Here is an 8,870-nt window from a genome sequence, read left to right on the forward strand (position 1 = left end):
TTGGTTATATTTTAATAGAGCATTGCAGCTTTGATGACCCCAGCTTTTCCTTTCCCAGCTGCTGCAGAGCTGTAAAGTGGTAGTGACTTTTGAAAACAGAAAAGTAGGGGAAGGGAAAGCTCATAAAACACAGGGAGGTCTGTGTTTTGGAAGAGGGTCACAGAGGTCCCAAGGATGGCTCTTGAGAAATTTAGTGGAAGGTTAGTCCATCTTTTAAGTGGGAAACAGGGGTGAAGTCAGGGGTATACTTTAACAATCCTAAATTAGGTTTTTCAACTGGAGTAATAATGACCAGTGTTAAAGTAGCTGGTGTCTATTGAGTGCTTACTGTGTGCTAGGCATTGTGCTTAGTTTTCACATGGAAACTCTTTCTTGGTCTTTGGCTTTTCTTCACTCAGATTATCAGTAAGTTCCCTGAGAGTGGAGACCTCGATTTGTTCACTGCTGCACCTCAGTGTCTGGCACATAGCTAGTGCTTGGTGGACACATGAAGGAAAGGTTGCATCTTCAAGAAAAGTTTCCAGGTGCTTTTGTTCTGAGCCAGTGAGGTGTTGGGGAGGCTCAAGGCCCTTCATATACTTCAGAGTGGGGCAAACATAATGCATATTTCTTTTTCAACTCCAGGCCTTATATGGATGACAAATTTCTTCCCTCTACTGTGTTCATCACCTTCTCCTTCTCTAGAGTGGATAGAAGATGAAAAAGGAGAAGGAATGAAGGCCAAGAAGACCTTACCTTGTGATGCATCCATCACATCATTCAGTTCTCAACAAGAGTCCAACTCACAGCAGAGAAAACTGAGACTTAGAAACGTTAAATTATTGTCGATGCTTTTTGGCAAATTGATATTAAGGCACCTGATTCTAGAGCGGAGCTCTCACCCATTGCACTGGCTGGGAGGACAAGAGTGCCTGATCATGATCTTGATTTTTCCCTATTGTTTGGTTCTCCATGGGGGCCATTTTTAGGACAAGTTCTCTGCCATTTAGGGGAGTATTTAAAAGTGCCAGTGACAAATATCTTAACAATGAAGTCAAAGCAAGAGACCATATTATTATTTCTTTTTTTCCAGAACTAACGATTCACTATTACTTCCATTTCACTCAGTCTTCAAGGAGTATTGGGCTGTGATGATAATTTGGGCACAAGCTATTGTTTCTCACTGTTTGGCCTATTTACCTCCTTTCAGGTTGTCAGGGAACAAGGGGTCACTAATGACCATGATGCTTTGGTGCTAAGCAAGTTATTGATAGGAAGCAGCAGGAAGGACTAAAATTGCAACAAAAGTCCTCCTACCAAGTTGATTACACTGATACACTGATGGTTGGCAGTTACTGAAGAAAATAATAAAAAAGTATATGACCTAAAATGTTTTCACTATACACATGCATGTAAATTAATATGTAAACACATAAATTCAAACAAAATGCAAAAAAAAGAATGTAAACTCACTTGCCATTTTTTCATGGCAGGTTAAGACCTTCACTTTAATTCAGGGACAACTGACTGGGGTTTCATATTATCTTTCTGGAATAAATCATATCTGTAGTAAATCATCCATGATTTCTAGTTTGGGGTTTTTTCAAGTGAATGAACAACTTAAAAACAGTTTTCAAGTAAGTTGAGTGCAGAATACTTGTAGATGTGCAGGTACTCCTCCCATTTTGAGTTGTCTTTCTCACATCTTATTTGATGGTGAAACTTTATGGGTCTTTTCAAAGCCCTCAAATTCATCTTTGTAGAGATAATTCTTTTTTTTTTCAATGTACATGCTCTGAGTTTACCTATTCATTATTTAATTATACAATTATAATACAAGCACCACTAGTGTGAACAGGAGCAGGGCCAGACAGGCTAATGTGTGGCAAGCTCACAGCCCAGCTGGCAAGGGCAGGAGTAGACAGAGAGACTGAGAGACTTCTCTATGCCAGGGCCATCATGTGGCAGGTCTTCTAGAGGGAGTGGAGAGCAGAAGGAAGTTTGGAGTCATCGAAGTGAAGGCCGACAAAGAGAGTTTCTACTTCGTGTATGTCTCAGATATGCCACCACCCTACCCCTCTAGAATCCTGCAACCCATTGAGAATGTGTCCTAGAAACATGTGTTCTCCTCATACATAACTACAGTCCACAGGTCTCCTTCCGGAGTTCTGCCCCCATTCCAGGTCATTGGAAATTAACATTTGACCCATATTCTTTTTTTAAAAAATATTTTTTCCCTTAGTTGTTGATAGATCTTTATTTTATTTATACATGGTGCTGAGAATCGAACCCAGTGCCTCACACATGCAAGGCAAGTGTGCTACCGCTGAGCCCCAGCCCCAGCCCCACAACCCATATTCTTAAGAGACTTTCTGGAAATGAAAAGCCAACTCAGATTTCTCTAATAAGGAATTTACATTTAGGAAACAGAAACTCAATAAATTAATGATAGGTGCTTGAATGGGTGTTTTAATCAGCTTTTTTTTTTTTTGCTGCTGTGACTAAAAGACTTAACCGGAAAAACTGTAGATAAGCAAATGTTTATTTGGGGGGCTCAGGGTTTCAGAGGTCTCTCTCCATGGACAACAGGCTCCATTCCTTGGGGTTTGAGGTGAGGCAGAACATCATGGAGGAAGGGTATGGCAGAGGCAAGCAGCTCACATGATGATCAGAAAGCAGAGAGAGAGAGAGAGAGAGAGAGAGAGAGAGAGAGAGAGAGAGAGAGAGTCATTTGCCAGATGCAAAGTATATACCCCAAAGACACCCTCCCAATAACCCACCTCCTCCAGCCACACCCTGCCTGCCTTCAGGTACCACTCGGTAATTCCATGAGGGGATTAAGTCACAAGGGCTCTCATAATTCAATAATTACTCCTCTAAACCTTTGTCTCACACATGAAATTTTGGGGGACACCTCACATACAGATCCTTAACATTAGGAGAGAAAGTAAGAACAGGTGAGTGCTAAACTGTATGATAATTGCATATTAAGAACTTCCAAGAGTGCAGAGAATATAGGTCAGTTAAAATCTTGATTTTTTTTGTCCTTCTCTTTTCTGAACTTGGAAAAGTTCCAAGTTACCTGGCCCCTTGGTTCTTTCTACCCTATTTCAAACTTCATACACTGCACCTGTCTGGCCTTGCCCTTGGCCAGAATGCTGGCTCAGATCCCATTATTCTTTCTGTTGTTCCAACCCTGATTTTGGATTCCAGACCAGTATCTCTCTGCCCTGTCCCCAACACCTTTCACTGGCCTGGAAGTGAGATGTTCTTTTCTTCCCTCATTGTAGCATCTAAGACTGATCCTGCTAAAGTAGCTACTCCTGGGGGTAATTCTAGCCACTAAACTAAGGCTTCTTCCTGATATGAACTGCCTTTTCCCCTGCAATCTCTCTTTATTCTTGCCTGCAGGAACCTTTCCTAGTTACCCAAACTACTTCCCAGGATTTTGCCCTTCTGTCTTTCTTCCAGCCATTATCCCAGGAATTTCAAAACAAGAAATTTTGTTTAGCTGGACTTGGAAGGACAAGTGGGTGTGGTTTGTCAGAGGGGCAGGAGAAAAGTACTCTGATTAGGGAAATTGCTAATGGTTTATACTAACTTCATTCTCATTGGATTTTAGACTATGGCCATGTTTTTAGTAAGAATATGATATCATTATGTAGGGGTGAAGAGACATCTGTTTACCATTTTGCCCAGGGACCAATGTGTATTTTTTTTTTTAGCTATGTCGTGAGAATTTTTAGAGTCAGCACTTAGACCTGATGCCTAAACTCCAACACATAAAAGACCTAAGAAAGACATGGCTCATGTTTCCTGTGGTTGTGGCAAGCTCTGGGATAAATGGATTAGAGAGTATTGGTAGGAATACTTTCCAATAGCAAAAGAGAGCTAGCTGTATTCAACAGAAAACTGACTGAACATAACATCCCAATAGCCACTTTAACACTCCAGGAAGATGAAAAAATATTTACAAATCCTCCGTATCATCTGAGAAAGAATAGTTAATTACCTCTCTGTTGTATGGTACTCAGGATATGTGAACTTTCCACATGATTTAAAGTTATTATTTTAAGAGGTAAAAGTTTTCATTGGAAATCATATCAGGTTTTCCTGCTTTTTATTAAGCCAAGAATATTAAACCAAATTGATACTCCTAGATGGTTCAGGGTCTCACTAAACATATATTATATATATATTGCTTACCACAATTTCTGCTAATGGGAAGCTCTAGAGTAGCCCTGTTTTGAATCACATGTCTTTCCCAAACCCACTTAATAATTGGTGGAATCAAAATGGGCACCTGTCCCAAAAGTAGCCAGTCTACAAGCTGGTCAATGAGTCTTGGCCCGTAGTTTGGCTTCAAAAGTCAAGTTGGACAAATAGGATACTCAGAAATTCAAACCAAACATGGAAAGAGGTAGAGTGTTGTGAGATGGCAGTGTAAGTAAACCATCTGTGATATAAAAGTTGGGATGAAAAGCCCCTGGTGGTATGCAAGTGGGCAAAGTAATGAGGAGCAATAGCCATGGTGGAGCAGGTACACGGTTGACTGAGGGAAGATTGAGGAGCTGATACACAGAGGTGTCAACTCCTTACAGTCAAAAGGGTAGGTACAGGAGGAGGACCCTTGTGTTAATACCATGCACAGGCCCTCAGAGGTCCTGAGGTGTCTGGGGTAAGGCAGCTGATATTGTCCCTATCTGCTGCTCTTCTCTTTGGAGTGATCAAACTTCTTCTTAGTTGTCTTTGGGGTTCCCCGAGTCCCTACTCTTCATTCTTGGGGATCCACTTCTCCAGGCTTCTGGGTCTGGACTGCTTGTTGGCCACCTTCTTCAGACCTCAGAGGTCTGCATTGCTGGGTGTGCAGTTGTCCAAGGGAACAGTCGGTTTCCTCTTTTCTTCTGTAGTTTTCAAAGTGAGAATCTTCCCAGAGTGAACCACTGCTCACTTCCAGAGGCCTTTGGGGGTATTTTCAGGTTTGCAGCTGTTCTGGAGAATTAGAGGATACCAGATGTCAGAGAAATACCACTTGGCTATTAATGCAGTATGTTCTTTCTTTCCTTTTTTTTTTTTTTTGGCGGCAAAAGCTTGCCTTTCAAGTCCCTTGCTTATTTTAAAATTAGTTTGCATTCCATGAGCTCAAACTAGTTGAGCTGTGGGGGGCAAATGAGCTAAAATGTTTATTATGCTAAATTTCAGGGAAAAGTCAACCCAAATTAAAAATTGAACTCAGGTAATGAATGAAATAAATATTGTTTGGTAATTAAGAACGTTTTAGTGCTGATTCTAACCCTTCCTAGAAAACACCTGATCGTAGTATAACAAGTAAAATAGAAAAATAATTCAGAGGGAGAATTTTAAACTTTCTAAATGCCAGGTGAGCATTATTAGGAAATCCCTTGCTGTCCATTTTCTTGAGAGACTGGAAAACAGATCTCTGTCTAGTTTTTGGATTGCTGTGTGTCTTTTATGTATGACACGGAGATAGAATTAAGGTTCATGGTTTGACTGGGTAGCATGAGAAAATAAAGTGATCCAATATCTTCAAACGCCAATCACTCTCTTCTTATCATGATTTTAGAAAGCAAGCACAGAGCAAATGTGTTCAAAACACAGCTTTCTACCTTCTTTTTTTCTGCCCCCACATCAGAAAGGAAGAACTGACTCTTCACTTCCCTGGATCTTCTTGTTGGAGACTTATTGTCCTGGAATGCAACAGATTTTGGGACATTTAACATATAAAGAATGCAGGAAGGCATCCCTTCTAGAAAGTCACATGAAAGCAAAGCAAAGAAAGGTTTGGGAGGAAATTGAAGGTATGGAATTTTGTTTCATTCAAGTGAAAGGGTCATGGTGAATTTCTGTGCCTCCACACATTCACTCACCTACCCAGACACCCACCCACCCATGCATCCATTCATCCATCATCTACCCACCAATTCCCCCATTCACCTACCTGTCCATCCATTCATTCATCCATCTATCCCATCTACCCATCCATCATCCACCAACCCATACAGTTATGTGGCTCAGAATTATGATTTACAAGTAAAGTTTGCCATAACATGTTTATTTGAAATAATTTTTTAAAATAGTGGGAAGTCATATCTGAATGTTAATTAACTTGTCAATGAAGACTGCTTTGCCAATTATGTAATATGGTGAATACTGTCCATAACTTGTATGAGCCAAATTTGCAGTTTCAACTTTTTAAAAAATATTTGCAGTATTAAACAATTTCCAATATGGCAGAAATTTCACTCTATTTATTTAAAATAGTGATAAATACACAAATTTAAAAATTTGTGCATGGGAATAGAGTTTTCCATTTATTTACATTGGAGATATAAAAACAAAATAATTGAGCACCATTGCTGTAATGGATGTTTAAGGGAGAGATGATATTTTGTTTGGAGAAGATGGAGAAGTGGGACTAGGGGAGATGATAGGTATGTAGGGCTCATTCTCAAACAATTCCATTTAACTGAGAAAATGTTGAACACTTGCTTTGTGCAGGGCACTAGACAAAGCTCTGTGGGCACACATAGATGAGTAAATGCTGATGATATTAACATGCTCTTCAGCCAGGGTAATTTGTATTAAAAAATATAACATAAATCATTATGGGAGGAAGTTAAGTGGGGTCCCAAAACTGTGAAATCTTGGGAGTGAAACATCTTGGTAAAGAGGGCCGCAGCAACAGTAGGTGGTTTTGTATCAGACTTTGAAAACAGGACCTGGCTTGTGTAATAATGTTCAGGGCAACACTATGCATGTGATTACCCACCAGACCAACCCAAATGCCCCTTTTGATAGAATGGATTGACAAATCATGTGTATTTAAACAACGGGATATTTTACCACAATGAAAGTCAATAAACTCCAATTATAAATTACACAGATGATGTTGAATGCCAAAAATAGCATAAAAGAGTATACTGTGTGTGTGATTCCATTTTTTATGTAAGGCCCAAAACAGGCAAAACAGGTTGTCATGGTTAGAAGTTGGTCAGGGTCATGGTTATACCTGAGGAGGAAGTTGCTGAAAGGATTTGCAGGGGCTTCTGGGTGCTAACTGTGTTGTGTTTCTGGATTTGGAGGTAGTTTACAGGCCTGGGCTCACTTTGTGAAAATTAAAACAGCTGACTACGATTTTTATGCTCTTACCTTTTTTTTTTTTTTTAATGTTACACTTTGATAACATTTAAAAATAAACAAAACCCTGCAGGGGTCTGGGGTTAAATTAGTCCAAGGTTGAATGGACTTCCCAGCTGGTCTGAATAACTGGATGGCAAGTGGGAATAAAGATGCCTTGCAGATGGGAGAACATCTTGAATAGAGTTTTGGATTTTGGTTGCCAGTTCAGATTTCTGCTTGTTACAAATTTTACCTGATCAATCAGGTAAAGTCGTTGTCTATCTCTCTTTCTTCCCCCATCACAAGGGTTTTCAAACCTCCGGTTCTTATTCAAATTGTGAAACAGTATACGATTTAGAGCTTATCAGTGGGGTCCTAGGCAAGGCCACATCCACCCTGCACATTGTAGCCTCTGTCGGCTGCAGGACAGGCGTCCATGCCCCTCACTCTCAGTGGGACCCAGGGATCCAGAGCAGCCAGGAGCTGGCTGGAACTTGGGCAGCCTGATTCAAAATCTCTCCCTCCAAACCGAATGGGAAGGTCTGAGGACCAGTGGACGGCGTGACAAGCCTCAGGGGGCAACTTTTCATATGCCTGGCAGCCCAGAGAAGGAAGGAGAAACCTTTCTGTGGTTCTCACGGGTTGGAGAGCCTGGCACCAGGCAGGGCTGAGGATCCCCTGGCCAGCCCCGTGGGTGTCGCCAGATCTCTGCTGGGTGCTGCTGAGTGAAATCAAAGCCACACAGACTGAATGGACATGCCCCGTCCAGGGGACTCTGGGCGGGTCAGCTGGCTTGGAGACAACAACAGGGCCTCAACGTGACCGTCCCCACATTCTGCAGACTTAAAAGGGAAATCCTTTGGATTCTGACTGGACTCCTGGGGCTCAGCCCTGGCCTGGCCCTGAGGCTACAAAGAGGAATAACATGGAAAGTGCTGTAGGTGGCTCTTCCGAATGATCAGAGATGGCTTCATTTCTGCAAGGATTCCGTAGCCTGAGCTTTCTGCCTTCCGGTTCCCTCCTTTCCTCTGCTGGCTGATGCCCACGCCCTCCCTATTGCTCCTCATTAAACTCATTTCCACGAACCCACTTTTTAAATTTTATTAGTTCCTATTAATTATACAGAGTCATAGGTTTCATTGTGGATTACTTGTATATGCACTGAACATATTTTGATCATTTCCACCCCCATTACCCTCCTTTCCTCCCCTCCCCCGCTCCCCTTCCTCTTCTAATAGTCTTCCTTCTACTTTCACATTGTCTTTTTTTCCCCCTAGATACCATATTTGAGAGAAAACACGTGATACATATCTCTCTCAGTCTGGTTTATTTTGCTTAACACAATGATCTCCAGTTCCATTCATTTTCCAGTAAATGACAGGATTTTGGACTTGTTATGGTTGAATAATGCTCCATTGTGTATTTACAGCACATTTTCTTCATCCATTCATCTGTTTTGGAGCACGTAGGCTGATCTCCTAACTTGGCTATTATGAATTGTGCCTCAATAGATATGTGTATTCGGGGTATTTTCATAGTATGCTACTTTCATTCCTTCAGATCTATACCAGGGAGTGGTCTCACTGGATCATATGGTAGTTCTATTTTTAGCTTTTGGAGGAACTTCCATAGTTATTTCCAGTAATTATACTAATTTACGTTCTCAGCAATAGTGTATACATGTTCCTTTTTCCCTACATCCTCCACAGCACTTATTAGTTTTTTTTTTTTTTTTTGGGGGGGAGGGTACT

General features: G+C 41.1%; 1 long non-coding RNA gene across 1 annotated transcript in view; it reads right to left on the bottom strand.

The window, feature by feature from the left end:
* Positions 1-3,654: 3,654 nt before the first annotated feature.
* The window catches only part of LOC125615814, a 75,385-nt gene continuing 70,169 nt past the window's right edge, over positions 3,655-8,870 (bottom strand). The window contains exon 4 of the long non-coding RNA XR_007346408.1: positions 3,655-4,971. This is a non-coding gene — a long non-coding RNA (uncharacterized LOC125615814). The remainder of the gene's footprint in view (positions 4,972-8,870) is intronic.

The sequence above is a fragment of the Marmota marmota genome, unplaced genomic scaffold (genome assembly GCF_001458135.2).
Source record: "Marmota marmota marmota unplaced genomic scaffold, marMar, whole genome shotgun sequence".
NCBI classification, from domain to species: Eukaryota; Metazoa; Chordata; class Mammalia; order Rodentia; family Sciuridae; genus Marmota; species Marmota marmota.